The 15,184-nt window shown below is 40.8% G+C and overlaps 1 protein-coding gene and 1 non-coding gene across 3 annotated transcripts in view; one reads left to right on the forward strand and one right to left on the reverse strand.

Annotated features, from left to right (window-relative positions):
• Positions 1-563: 563 nt before the first annotated feature.
• Wdfy3 (WD repeat and FYVE domain containing 3) overlaps positions 564-15,184 on the forward strand; it is a 272,242-nt gene continuing 257,621 nt past the window's right edge. For both annotated transcript variants that reach the window (XM_070012519.1, XM_070012518.1), the window contains exon 1: positions 564-669. The gene's annotated coding sequence lies outside the window, so the exon portion shown is untranslated. The remainder of the gene's footprint in view (positions 670-15,184) is intronic.
• Positions 14,740-14,846, reverse strand: LOC138821118 (U6 spliceosomal RNA). The gene has a single exon (XR_011370058.1). It is a non-coding gene; the product is annotated as a U6 spliceosomal RNA (small nuclear RNA).

A 15,184-nucleotide genomic window follows, 5' to 3' on the forward strand; every position in this document is an offset into this window, starting at 1 on the left:
GGGTAGGGAAGACGGGGCCCCAACTCCAGCCAAGGCCGCCTAAGCCCCCGTCGCCCGCCGCCCGGCGGAGGGGGGCGCACGGCGGCGGGGAAGGCGGGGAGCGCGGGGCGTGCGGGGCAGCGGGAAGCGGAGCCGGGGAGGAAGTCGGGAAAGAGGAAGGAAAAGGCCGGGAGGGGGAGGCCAGGCGGCGGCGATTTCTGCGGCCGACTCAGTAGGAGGAGCAGGAGGGGAAAGAGGAGGATCCAGAGTCGGCCAGCCAGCCAGCCGGAGGGAGGAGGAGAGAGCCGGGTTGGAGGAGGAGGAGGAGGAGGATTAAAGATGGCCACCAACAGCTGCGGGGAACGGCAACAACCCCTCACTTTCCAGCATGGTCCTCACGGCTCGGCCCGGCCTTGATGGAGAGGAGAAGCGGGACGAGCGCCGAGGCTGAGGCGGCGGCGGCGGCGGCGGCGGGGACGCAGCGCGGACGACGACGCCGCGGCGGAACGAGGACCGGGACCCGAGAAGGCAGAGGCGGCGGCGTCGCTGCCCCGGCCGCCTAGCGTCGCGTCCCGCTCGGGCGGACCCGGCTCCCGCACGCACCCTGCGCCCGCAGGGTCCGCTCCGGGCCCGCGGCCGCGTCCCCCGCCGCTCCCCTCCGCGGAGCCCCCGGGGCCCTCCCTCTCCCCGGTGAGTGTCCCCCGCCCGCCCGCGCCCCCCGACCCGCGCCCCGGGAGGCGGCGCTGCCCGGGGCCCGCGCGTCCGGGCCGCTTTGTTCCGGACGTGCGGGGCGGAGGCGCTGCCCGCCCGCGGGCCCCGTGGGGAACCAGGCCGCGGCCCAGCTGTCTCTTCCCCGGGGACCGCGCGACCCCTCGGCCCGCGCCTGGGCTCGCAGGTTCCGGCTGCGGCCCGGAGAGGGCGCCGTCCGGGTCGGGTCGGGGTCGTGGTCACGGGGTGGGGGGTGGGGTGGGGCGGCGGAGCCTGAGCGCGTTGTCGGGGGTACCCGGGGCGTGGAGGGGGGCGCTGGCTTGGATGTGGCCTGTAACGAGCGGCGGGGGCGTAACCTGGCGGCGCGGGGCGGGCGGGTCAGGGGGGGTCCCGCGGGTCTCCACGCTCAGCCCGCCCCGCGGTCCGATTCCCGGAGCCCCCCCCCCCTCCCCGCGCGCCCTGGCGCAGCCCGGGGAGGCCTCCGTCCCCCGGGCGCCGTCTCCAGGGCTGCGGGCCTCTCCTGGCTCAGCCCCCCTGCGCCCTGCTCTGGAAACCCTGCTCCGTGGGATGCTCGGGCTCTCGGTACCCGGGATGTGGTAGCATCGCTGGTGTTCACGGTGATGGCGGGGAGGGGAGAGGAGGAGGGGGGGGCAGCTTTTGGAAAGCTGCAGCGTGACCTTTCCTGCTAAAGCCATCTGGCCAGTGTGTGAGCCCCGGGTGCTGCCTGCCATTGATGATTGACCATTTAATTCTGAGCTCTGGAATATTAGATCTTCTTTCACAGAAATAATCTGATAAAAGCAAAGACTAACAGTTGTTTACTATGTATGTAAACCCTGTCATGGGCTTCCAGCACCTTAAAAATGTGTGTGTGTGTGTGTGTGTGTGTGTGTGTGTGTGTGTGTGTGTGTGTGTGTGTGTGTGTGTGTGTGTGTGTGTGTGTGTGTATTGGAGTGGGGGATGGTGCTGATGCATAGCAAAAACTATTTTTGTTCTCAAAAGAGGAGGCATTGTTGAGTGTCTACTGGTTGTTATGTAGTCTAAAAGCCAAATAAGAAAGGAAAACCAAACCTTTTGCATTGAGATGGAATATTTCCAAGTTGGTGTTTATTTGTTGCAGATTTAGAACAATTTTCACTATCAGGAATGTGCTGCTTTACCAAAAAACAAAAACAAACAAAAAACTAGATGGTGGTATAAGTGCATATGTCTAGTAAAAAATAAATATCACTTTTGAAAGAAAAATAAAACTTGGAGCCTGGGACTCTATGAGGATTAGCTGGGCATGTTTTTATACTTTAAAATCTGTACTGCCATAGGTTGAAGATTCATGATATTTGAACATCAGTATTTGAGCTTCTGAATTACAGGTTGAACCATTTTGTGTCAAGCAACTAGAGAGAATAGTCTTTTAATGTAAATTTCTTTCCTTGAGTGGATCCATTCATGTGACAGTATGCTTCGTGGAATTTCTGCAAAAAGGAGAAAACATGATGTTCTGGTCTTACTCTCAAAATCTGAAAAAAAATGGCAAGGTAATATTTCAATATTAATTGAATCTTCTATGTTGAAGATGTGTAAGTTTCATCACTCAACTTTGCAGATTTAAGAGTTTACATGAGATGATCTGCAGAAAGGGAGACTGTAGCTTATATTGGTTTTTGTTGTTCTTGTTTTGTTCTGAAGACTCCATGTAATCATCATATTCTGTAAAGGCTTTATCTCCACTAAAGATTATGAACACTGGACATATAATTAAATAATTTTCTAGCTGGGTGTGGTGGTCATACTTTATTATTCTAGTACCTAGGACACTGAGGCCAGAAGTTGTGGGCCATTCTGGGCTGCATAGTGAAATCCTGTCTCAAAACAAACAGCAACAACAAAAATTTTCTATATTTGGAAAGTTGAATTTCTTAGGATTAGTTTAGATAATTTATGTACGTCAAAATTATGTCTGGGCAATGTCTGTGGTTGAGAGATATATAGTTTCTCATGTGTTCAGATTGAAACCTCAGGAAAATGTTAACCCCATTTTACAAGTGGGGAAGTAGTTACTTAGAGAGGCTATTTCAAAGTCACAGTGACATTGTTTGACCAAAGTTTAAACCCAGAATGTCTAAACTCAGAGCAGTACTCCTAAAACTGAATCTGTGGCGGTGTTAGATTGATGTTAAAATTAGTAATTGATATTTTAGGACATTGATTAGAAATGAACAGTGTATGTGAGAATGTAATAACACTATTGTGTTTTTCTTTTGAGCCATATATTCTGTGTAGAGAGAGATCTTAGTGATACTGACTTCTATTTGTATTAATATTGGTCTGAAATCAAACCTATTGGGCCATTTTTACAGGAACCTTGGCAAGATCATTCAGTCTCTGATTTTTGTCCTGTGATTACAAATTTACTTTTTTTTTTTTTTTTGTGCCTGGTCGTGGGGCTAGCACTCTACCACTTGAGCCACAGCACCACTTCCGGCTTTTTTCTTTTTGCTTATGTGGTGCTGAGGAATCGAACCCAGGGCCTCAGGCATGCAAGGCAAGTGCTCTACCACTGAGCCACCTTCCCAGCCCTACAAATTTACTTTTTAACATTTTAAGTATTTATTTCTATTAATGTTACACAAAAATCTACCTTCCTAGATTTCTAAGTACTAGTCCCCCCTCTCCATACATTTATCATCCATAAAATACTTGAGACATTAATGACATCTATTTTAATTTTTTTAAGTTAAGTTTATGAAGTACAATTTACATTCACTAAAAGCTTTGCAAAGGTGTAAAGTTGGTTAATCTGAAGACATAGAACATTTCTGTTAACTTAAAAAGTTCTGTCATACCCCTTTGTAGTCAATTCTCTTCCCCTACAGCCATTCATTTAACTGAAGTCTAACAGTTTTGTCTTTCCTAGAACAGCCTATAAATGGATTCATAGAGTATGTTGCCTTTTGAGTTCTTCACTTTTTCAGTATAGTATTTTTTGATATTTAAGTTGTTACATGTAACAGTAATTTGTTCAGTGATGGACTGGAAGTTTTTAACAACCTGCCTCCAGTCTCCATAGAAATTCCCTAATTAGTAGCATTTACTAAATGTTGGAGAACTAATACTCTTCTTGTGGCCTGTGTTTGAAGCTCCCTAAACCAGCTAACAGGAATTCTGAAAACAATGGGTTCTCATGAGCTGTGCCAGCCAGCTCCAGTATACCATTGAGTTTATTTCCTTGTTGTTGAGTAGTATCCCTTTGTGTCAAGGTAGCAGTTTTTCCATCAGAAAGTAATGGATATTTGAGTTGTTCTGAGTTTGGAACAACAGTGAATGAAGCCACTGCAAAGTTCTGCATTCACATCTATGTGAGGAAGTTTTTAGGTTTCTTGAGTTAATACCTATCTGTGGGATTATTGGGTCCTCTGAGATGTTTATCAGTGTCTACCTTTTATTGAATTGCTAAACTATTTTCCACAGTGGCCACACTGTACTGTATTGCATATGTACCAGCAATATATGAGAGTTCCAGTTGCCCTGAATCCTTGTCTTGACTTGATACTACTTGATGTTGTCAATTAATAAAAATTTAGCCATTTGTTATTATATGTAGTATATATTTTTAATATAGGATACAATTTTTTCAAGCCAAGTGTGGTGTGCTATTTCTGTAAGCACAGCATCCTGGACGCTGAGGCAGGAGGATTGCAGTTCCAGGCTAGCCTGGGTGATAATATTGAGACCTTGTGCCAAAACAAAAACTGAAAATAACAACAAGAAAAGTCTAAATTGTTCATAAAGCATTTTTCCAATAGTTATTTGCGCTCTTACACCGACATTGGACTGTTGTTGTTTTTTCCTCTTCAAATCTCAAGGTCTATTAGTTTGTTTTCCACACCTAAAACCATAATATTGAAACTTACCTCTTCTTCCTCTCCTTTTCTCTTTCTTTCATGTTCTTCCTTCTCTTTTTTCTCCTTTCCTTCCTTTCCTCCCTCCTTTGCTCCCTATTTTTTCTCTTCCTACTTTTAAGACAAGGTCTTGTCATTATAGTCCATATTTGAGATCCTCCTGTCTTAGCCTCCTGAGTGTTGGGGCTCCAGATGTTATACCTCCAAACCTGGCTTTAGTTTTGAAATCTTAATGCTTCTAATGTGGGCTAGGAGTTGAATTATCCCATATGAATATGTATGCCTGTCTGTCAGTCCGTCCATCCATCCATTCATCCATCCATCCATATATATTTTAAAATTTATTTTCCATGCAGAGGATTAAGGTCTTCCTCACGTTAGGCAAGCACTATACCTCTGAGCTCCATCTTTAGGCATTAACTCTTAAAGTCACATTAAAAAAATAAAAAAAAGTCCGAACCTTACTATTGAGCTATAGATTTATGTATAGAAATGTCCAACTTCTAGTATGGACATATGTACTGAGATACTGCATAGACAAACCTCAGCATGTTAAAAAACTGTTTTCTGGCCTTCTCAGTTTGGGTAAATGCCATTAGCATTCATTTTTTCAAACCTTGTATCACCATCCAGTAGTCAACTTTCCTTAGATTCCAGATTCAGGTGTCAGATATGATAGATTTTGTCTTCTCTGTCTCCCAACTAGCCATTCTTGCTCAAAGCCTATTTTCACTTCTCTTTCCCTGCTTTGGTGCAGTGATCTTGTCAAGCTCCTGACCCTGGCCTCACCTTTTTTCAGAGATTTCTCTTACCTTCCTTCCCCAAATCAATTACTTTTAAAAATGGAAAATATGAAATTGTGATCTTCCCAATGTACTTTTCTTTTTCCTGCTTAGAATCCTTGAAGCTCCAAAAGTCATTCATTATCAGAGAGATAGTAAAACAGCGGGGAAGGTGTAGTGTATACAGAGCTTCTTGTAACCCACCCTCAGGGTTCCAGTCTTTCCTCAGCTGATTTGCCCTTTTTTTTTGGGGGGGGGGTCTGGTCTTGGGGCCTGAACTCTGGGCCTGGGCTCTGTCCCTCAGCTCTTCACCTCAAGGCTAGCGCTCTACCACTTGAGCCACAGCGCCACTTCTGGCTTTTTCTGCTTTATGTGGTGCTGAGGTATTGAACCCAGGGCCTCATGCATGCAAGGCCAGCACTCTACCACAGAGCCACTTTTCCAGCCCTTGTTTGTTTGTTTGTTTGTTTTTTAAAAGAAAGCCTTTGAGTCTGCTATCTGCTAAGCACAGTGCTAGGTGACAAAACTTTATAAAGCAGCCTGAATTCCTGGTTTGGGAGTTGACAACAAATGTGTACTATGCTGAGATAAACTGACAATAACTGTCAACTATAGTATATAACATATACTTTAGTCTGTTATGGTCTTGTAGCCTAAGTGTCAGTCACTCCATACAAGGCTATGGTGCTGGTGTTTTGGAGAAACAATGCTACTGGGTTAGGGGAAAAGGGCGTACTGGGGTACTGAGGGGTTGGTAGCATTGCCATTGATACAGGGCTGTGGGAGAAGACCTCTCTATTAAGATGACATTTGAACAGAGATCTAGAGCAGTTGAGGAGAGCAGGTGCTGAGGTTCTTCAGGATTGTGATTTGATGTGTTCAGGGAATTGTAAAGTGTTGGCTACAGAAAGGTGAGAGTTGAAGGTAGTATTCTCTGTCCCTGTAGGCTACTGTGTGGACTTTGACTTTTGAACTCAGTGAGTTTGAGCCTGTGTTGTATTCTCTGTACCAAGATGCATTCCTATCTCTTACGTATGTTTTGAAACATTTTTGCCCATGGGCCTTTCCTTCTATTTGGAATATTGCCTGGTGGCCCTTCCTCTGTGCTTCCTTAGCAATCTTAGTCATACCCCTGTTAGAACACTTAGTAACTTCTTAGAACACTTAGTAACTTCTTTGTCTCTCCTTTTAGCCTAACATCTTGAGGTTAGGGGTGTAGAGGCCTACCTAGATTTCTTTTTTAGCTTCTAAATCTGCATTTCAAGAAATACAGAATCACTGAATATGAGATAAATCATTGAAACTTTGGTAGAAGATAATCAACTACTTTGTGTAATGACTGCAAGCACCTGTGGATGTAGATTTTGTTTTGTTGCATGCCAAGTTTAGTACCCAGGGCAGTGAGCTCTGAGTAATAGGTTTTCAGTAAGTTTTTAGTGAACGATTGAATGCACACTATGTATGTGCATTATGCTGTTCCTTCTGCTTCTCAAAACCCATGGACAAGTTTCCCTACCATGCATTATGCTTCCTCTAATGTCTTGCTTAAGAAATGCAAATACTTAGGAGGCTCATGCATTCTTTCACCAGAAACCAAGCTAATAGTAAAGAAATACAGTAGCAAAGAAATGGAGAAATAAAATGTTTGGCAAACTCATACTTTGTTTTACTGTATTTGACAGGAATTTTTTTTGAGGTTAATTTGTTCCTAAGCTCTTTAGTAAGCCAACCATAGATAAGTCAAGAATATGAATTGTATAAACAACCAAAACACTGGTCCGGCAAGAGTTTGAAAAAAATCTAGCAATAGAAATGACCTCAATAATAATTCTCAGTGTGGTTCATTTGGATATACAAAGAAGTAGTTAGTTTAATTACCTGACTCTACTGGTTTGCCATGTTGTCTTTCAGCCTAAGTGTCTGTCTTAGGATCCAGCATAGGAAGGTCATCTAGAGATACTCAGTTCTCTGTCTGCTGAGGCCATGAAGCTTGAAGCAAAACACGTAAACTAATCTGAGTCATTTTCTTCCCACCTCTGGTTTTGTGTGTTAAGTCTAGTGGATTGTGGATAATAGGTTGTAAATATTGAATTATTGATCTTCCTGAGTGTTCTACTATATTATATTTTGACCAACTAAACTGTAATTTCACTGATGTGCTGAGGCCATGCTTTGAGTTTGAGGCTTTGTTGTTGTTTCATTGTTCTTTTAGTGCTTATCTGTGAATAGTGTCTTGTTTTTATTTCTCATACTATATGAAGATGGATTTTTTTCAAAGAAAATATTTGTTTGGCTTGAATTTTCTCCCACAAAGTTTCTTTTTAAATTTTGGCATCTCCTTGAATTTGTATTGTAGTGTATTTGTATATAAGATACACATTAGCAGAATGTTTAGACCTTTAGTGATTTGAAATTTAATATATCATTGTTTTGTGAGATGTGAAACACATTACTTGAGCTAGCTCAGGACTTTAACTGGATTCCTACCTAGTAAAGAGAACTGGTATAGGTGGTCCTGTAATTGTATGTTTAAGAGCGGCTGCAAACACAGGTTAGAAACTTCAAAACAAAGAATACGTGTAAAGCTCAGTGGATTTAAAGCATTGTGCTTGTATTCTAGAGTTAAGAGAATTACAAGATGAGTGAACAGTTTTAAAAATAAAGTCATTACAATTGTTTCTTTTGTGTATGGTCTTACCCTTTAAGGTATTTATTATTATAACATATAAAGGATTCATGCTTATTTGTTAAAGCACTTCAGAAGTCCAGAAACTAGAAGATTTTTGCTCTCCCTTTACAAGAAAGCTGGACAGATCACCTGGCGTGTCTGGATTTTGGTTCCCCATCTTGTGGGCAGGCATCCAGATAACAGAGATGATTGAGCTTTTACACAAACTTAGCTTTCCTCAGTTTCTGTCTTAACCTGTGGTACATATGTAGTGAGTGGAGATCATGCAACCCGGTGATTTTTGACATGTTGCAATAGGCATGTGGTCAGCACTTGAATGCATTGTTATTGCTAGGCTCAGCTGCTTCTTCCTCTATAGTGTTTCCTCTTAGCATCATGTCTCTCTTCTCCAGCTAGTATGGACTCAAAGGATTGAATAGTAGCCCAGTGGAAAACAAAAATTGATATTTGGCTGTTACTTAGCTCACCAAAAAGTTACTGCAAAATTGTCTTGTGTTACTGCTGTTCTCTTCAAGTGGAGACAACCGATTTGTTTATTTGTACGTTACCTTGTAGGGCTATTGTTACTGTTCTAACTAAAATGTTCATATACATAAAGTTTACTTTACAAATTGTGGTTTATGTGGTTGATTATTTTGCATAGGAACAAACACTTGAATTCCTATAAATATTTTCTCTAAATATGCAAATTACTTAGTACATATTAAGCATTTGAGTTTAGGAAACAGTTTACCTGTTTTAATTTCTCTTATTACTTATTAACTTGTTATCACCTATTTTTTTAAGTTTTGAAGTAACTCTCAGAAAGTAGCAAAAAGAAAGCAGAGTTTTATGTATCTTTTACCTGTCTTTCCCCAAGTGACATCTTCTATAATTATGGCATAATGACTGTATACTTTTACTAAAAGCATAGTGATCTTACCTTGAAAAACTTGACAAATTGAATAATTGTTTTTTTATCCTAAAACAGTATTAATATTGATGTGTGAATATTCAGATTTTGTGTCTTATTCCTGTGGGCAGCAGACCAAAGACGTGTTTCTTCCCTGAATTTTCTACAAAAATGGGATAAGGAACTAGACAAATAGCTGATTATTTTCTGCTGGGTAATTCTGTCCAAGCCTTGAATGTAGTCATGTAAAAATTTTAATTGCATGGCATTCTTCCTAATTCCTCTTTACTGGACTTCTTTAATCATATCTAAATTTGCTTACAGGGAACTTTCATTCTTAAGTGTAGCATTATGAAGGAAGAAACATTCAGCAGTTAGTGGAGGAATATTTATTAAGTATCTGTTACCATGCTGAATATAGTGAGCTGGGAAAAGTTGAAAGGGGTATTGATAGTGTAGCTAAGTGAGCAGCCATAAAATATTACTATGTAGTATATAATGTAGTACAAAATTGTCTCTTTTTATTTTATTGTTTAAACACATAACACAGGTATGTAATTGGTTTTTATTATACATTTGTTTAATGAGTAAATGCACATAGATAATAAGTATATTGTAAGAAAATTATGTAAGGCTCAAGGAAATAAATGTCTACGCAGGAGTTTTAGGAGGTTAGTAAAAGAATGATAATACATATTCTGGTATATTTCTTTTTAAATTGCATATGGTAAGTGTACAAAGGAGTTTGATTATAATATTTCCATACATAAATTTGATATACTCATCATCTTCACCCTCTGTTACCTCCTTTCTGTTTCTTTTTTTCTGTTCTTCTATAATCTCTGGGTAGATTCATAATCCAATTTATTTGACTAAAACCTCAGTTTCTCTGTCTCTGAGCAGGTAAATGTCCAAAAGGATTGCTGGATCACATTAATTTCTCCTCTCACTTCATGCAGCATCCATACTATTTTTCATAATTGTGGAAGTCTACTGTGTAGTCCTTAAGTATTCCCTGGGGATTGTTTCCAGAGTCTCTGAGGATATCAGAATCCAGGGATACTCCTGTCCCTTTATAAAATGGCTTAGTATTCACATATAATCTGAATTACTTCGCATACCTAATACCATGTGGGTGTTATGTAAACAGTGGTTATTCTGTGTTGTTGAAGGAATAACAAGAAGATATCTGTAGCTGTTCAGTACAGACAGAATTTGAATTTTGTTTATTTTGCAGTGCTGGGGATTGAACAGGGTCTCATGCATGATTGAGGAGTACTCTACCACCAAGCTACATATACCTCCTCTACTCCCTTTGTTTCCATCCTGGTTGTTGGAATCCACAGATGCAGAACTTGGCAGTTAAAAAGGTCTTGGTGTATTTTTTGAAGATAACATAATCTGTTGGATTAATGACAAATGTTCTTTTTATATTCCAGTTATTTTGCTAAACCCTGAATTGAATGAGTTATCTCTTGTTAAAAAGAAAATTGGTATATTGCTAATACAATACTTCTGAAGTTCAGTATCTTAAAATATTTGTTTCTTTCTTTTTTCTTTTTTTTTCCTGTTGGTCATGGGGCTTGAACTCTGGGACTGGAAGCTGTCTTGAGTTCTTCAGCCCAAGGCTAGCGCTCTACCACTTGAGCTACAGCACCACTTCGGTTTTCTGTTGGTTAATTGGAGATAAGAGTCTCACGGACTTTCCTGCCCAGGCTGGCTTTGCATGGCAATCCTCAGATCTCAGCTTCCTGAGTAGATAGGATTACAGGCGTAGCCACTGGTACCCAGCTATTTCTGTTTCCTTTAAGTGAAATAGCATTGAAAATTTTTTTCAGCCTGGTGAAGTTCACTGTTTTGGAGGGTAGTGTCTGTGGTAGGCTTAAGCAATAAACTAGGGGAAGAAGGTGAGGAAAAATTGTAGTGAACAAGCAACAGGATAGGGGAAGGAGAGAAAAAAGAGGAAGAAAAAATAAGAGTTTTATGTATGATGGTCTGCCTCAGGTCATTAGAACAGCAGATTCCTGTTATACACATTCAAGCCTAAAGCATTTCCAAAATCTAGCTTCTTTTTCAAACCTGTGAAAAGCAGAAAAAAAAATAGAATTAGCATTAGATGTGCAATAAATGTTAATGAAAATAGTGTCATAACATTCTTTTGTGTTTTCTGAGACCTAGATTTACTTCTGAGTCACTAGAGTAAATACGTTCCGTGACTCCTAGCTTATCTTAGGTGGCATAACCACACATGGGTTGGCATACGTGTCCGTACTCATAGGAGGAGGTGGAGAAGCCTGTCAAGACTTGGCAGCTGCTAAAAATTCATCCAGGCTGCTACTCTCTTTGACAGGTGCCCCTGAAGTTGGGATGGGGTAGGGGGAGAAATACACAGAGCTATTCTGTGCTCTCTCTATTCATTAGCTTGGCGAGGAGTCTTGTGTCTTCCTTAGAAAGTTACTTATTGTTCCCCCCCTATGGATTTTTCAAGTACTTCATGTTTTTTTAGCTTTATTAATTCCCTCCCTCTCCCTCTTCCTCCCCCTTTTCCTCCTCTTTTCCTTCCCCTCCCCCTCCTCAGTGAATCAAACCCAGACTTTCACATATGCTAGGCATATACACTATAAGTAAGCTATATCCCTACCTCTGTGACTAAAGCTCTATCAATAATCAGTCTATTTTGACCACTTCTTGCCAACGTTGAAACATCTTTGAAAGTGCCTCACGTTCTGGCCTTTGTTCCTACTCAGCTTGCTCAGCTTGTTGATATCCATTTTAGTCTAGAGTTCAGTTATTGCTTTGCATATTTCCATCTCCCCTGACCAGAGTATCATTCTAGTTCATGAAGATTTCCTTTAACAAGCACTATTTTGATGGAAGAAAATTGATTACAGTCTACTAATTCTTTCTTTTATGCAAAGAAATTATTTAATGTTAAGTGTGGTTGGTAAAGTTTAGCCATGTGCTTACATGTCTAACATGTATGTTAGGTATATTGATGTCCATATTTTGTGTATGTGACTTATTCTCCTAAGTAGCAGAAGTACAGTTTGAATTAAAATTGTTTCATCATCTGTTATAAAGATTTTTAAGATAATAAAGTGGCCACTTTTGTAAAGAATGCTCTGAGTTGGGCCAGTGGCTCACACCTCTAATCCTACTCACTTTAGAGGCTGCGATTGGCAGATTAAGGTTCAGAGCCAGCTCAGGCAGACAAATCGGAGAGACTCTTGGCTCAAATTAACTAGCAAAAAGCCCAAAAAACAGTCATGACTCAAGTGGTAGAGCATCAGCTAAGCAAGAGCTCAAGATCCTGATTTTAATCCCCAGTACGAGCACAGACAAAAGAAAAGAATGCTCTGACTTACTGGAATTGTAGTTATTTATTTATTTATTTATTTATGCCAGTAATAGGGCTTGAATTTAGGGCTTGTGCACTGTCCCTAAGCTTTTTTGCTCAAGGCTAGTACTCTCCCATTTGAGCCACGGCTTCATGTTTGGCTTTTTGGTGGTTAGAGATAAGAGTCTTTTCTTGACGTAGTTAGCTTCCAACCTTGATCCTCAGATCCCACCCTCCTGAGTAGATAGGATTGTAGGTTTGACCATCTGACTTTAATGATTCCCTCTCCCCCCCCCCCATCAGAATATATACTTCCTTCTTGGGAATTCAACTCACTGTAATTTCTGTTGCAGAGAAAAGAAACATCTGTAAACAGGAATTTAGAAGACAGATGAAAAAAATACTCTTTTCAAATAATCAGTAAAATAAACTGTTAAAAGAGAAATTCTATACATGGTATCAAATTGAGAAACTATAAGAATGTAGAGTTAGAGTAAAGGAAAATGAATTGCTGGATGAAAGGCTAAGAATTAGTGGCTGGGAATATGGCTTAGTGGTAGAGTGGTTGCTTAGCGCAATGCATGAAGCCCTTGTTAGATTCCTTGGTACCGCATAAACAAAAAAAGCCAGAAGTGGTGCTGTGGCTCAAGTGCTAGCCTTGAGCAAAAGGAGTTCAGGGACAGTGCCCAGGCCCTGAGTTCAAGCCCCAGGACTGGCAAAAAAAAAAAAAAAAAAAAAAAGTCATAAATTAGTCTAGGATGTGATACTGAGGTACATTTCTTATTGGGTTTATTGATCAGTCTTGTTTTAGGAAAAGGGAGTTTCTCAGAACTCACATCACTTACTTTTAAAGTCCTCTCTGTTGGTTGGGCAATCTGTAGTTGTACTTAAGGATAAAACTGAATATACTCTAAACTTCTTTAGTAGAGATCTGAATCCTTTCAGTTTTTAAAACTTAGCAATAGTTATATTAAATGTTGATTTTTATATGCTGAAAATATTAAAATGAGTAAGCTGCTATTCCTTTACTCAAAGACCTTGTTTAAGTACTAGTTTAGATTATGAGTAGGTATTTGTTAATATAGTAACAGTGTCTGTTTTGAGGTTTCAGTGGCTTTCTTTCTGATCAGTATTTGGAGTTCTTATCTGTTTTGTTGTTTTTACTGCACTGCTCTTGGTGTATAAAGTGCTTGAGGTAACTGCATATATTCTTGTCCCTGAATCTTGGGGAACTTGGTGTTTTTTGGTTATACTGAAGATCCCATTTGTGGCTTTAAAAAAAAAAAGGTTTATCAAACTTGTAATGAACAACTTTAATGAGGACATAATGTTAATAACAGAACTAGATTTTAGGTAAAGTGGTAGGAATACCATTTTTGGATACCAAATAGAATTAGAAGTTTAATAATTTTCATGAAGAAGAGTTTAGCTTTGGTTGAAAGAAGTACTGGCTTCCTTATCTGGCTAGATATATACTATACTGTTCTATAGTACCTTATCTGTTTTTTTTTTTTGTCGGTCGTGGGGCTTGAACTCTGGGCCTGGACGCTGTCCCACAGCTCTTCAGCTCAAGGCGAGCGCTCTACCACTTGAGCTACAGCGCCACTTCCGGTTTTCTGGTGGTTTATTGGAGATAGGAGTCTCACAGTCTCTCCTGCCCGGGCTGGCTTTGAACCGCGATCCTCAGATCTCAGCCTCCTGAGTAGCTAGGATTACAGGCGTGAGCCACCGGCGCCCCGCAGTACCTTATCTGTTTTGTTGCTAAAACTTGTGGGAATCTGATGATCACTTCAACATGTTATATTAAAATATAAAATATTTTAAAACATTTTGAATGTTATATACTTATTATTTTAAAATTTTTATTTTATTGTGAAAATACTGTACAGAGGGGTTACAATTATATGGGCAAGATAATGAGTGTATATATATATATATATATATATACATACATATATATATATATATATATATATATATATATATTTTTTTTTTTTTTTTTTTTTGGTCTGGTTGTGGGGCCTGAACTCTGGGCCTGGACGCTGCTCCTCAGCTCTTCAGCTCAAGGCTAGTGCTCTACCACTTGAGCCACAGCACCACTTTTGGCTTTTTTCTTTTTGCTTATGTGGTGCTGAGGAATCGAACCCAGGGCCTCTTGCATACAAGGTAAGCACTTTACCACTGAGCCACCTTCCCAGCCCCATGAGTATATTTTTTTAAAATTTAATTTAATTTTATTTGTGAACATACTGTACAGAGGGGTTACAATTACATGGGCAGGATAATGCGTACATTTCTTACCAAGCATTGCAGCCTCCTCCTTTGTTTACCCTACACATCTCTTCCCAGCCTCCCCCCTCCCCCCAATCCCAATCCTTCTCCTCCCCCCCCAATCCCCCCCCCTCGCACCGACGTTGTAAAGCTCGTTTTGGACATGACAACTTGTACTTCTCAAAAATATGGAACGCTTCATGAATTTGCATGTCATCCTTTCGCTGGGGCCATGCTAATCTTCTCTGTATCGTTCCAATTTTAGTATATGTGCTGCCGAAGCGAGCACTCCCATGAGTATATTTTTTTATCAAGCATTGTTTATCCTTTGTTTCCCTTCCCATCCCCCCCACCCCTCCACCAATCCTCCTCCACCCTCACCAAAGTTGTAAAGTTCGTTTTCCACATAACTATTTGTACATCTCATTGTTGGAATGGGTCCACCTGTATCCCTATTTAAACGATTTGTTTTTTTCCCTTCCCCTCCACAAATTATACCAACCTCAAATACAGTGAAAGCAGGGGTTATACCATGGGGGAGGGACATACAAAGCAACAAAGAAATAATCTTATAAATGTGTTAGAAAAAACACATTTGAATACATATCTTAGGGTTCATTTCCCTAA

This window comes from Dipodomys merriami, unplaced genomic scaffold (assembly GCF_024711535.1).
Source record: "Dipodomys merriami isolate MVZ:Mamm:240054 unplaced genomic scaffold, mDipMer1.0.p SCAF_9, whole genome shotgun sequence".
NCBI lineage: Eukaryota > Metazoa > Chordata > Mammalia > Rodentia > Heteromyidae > Dipodomys > Dipodomys merriami.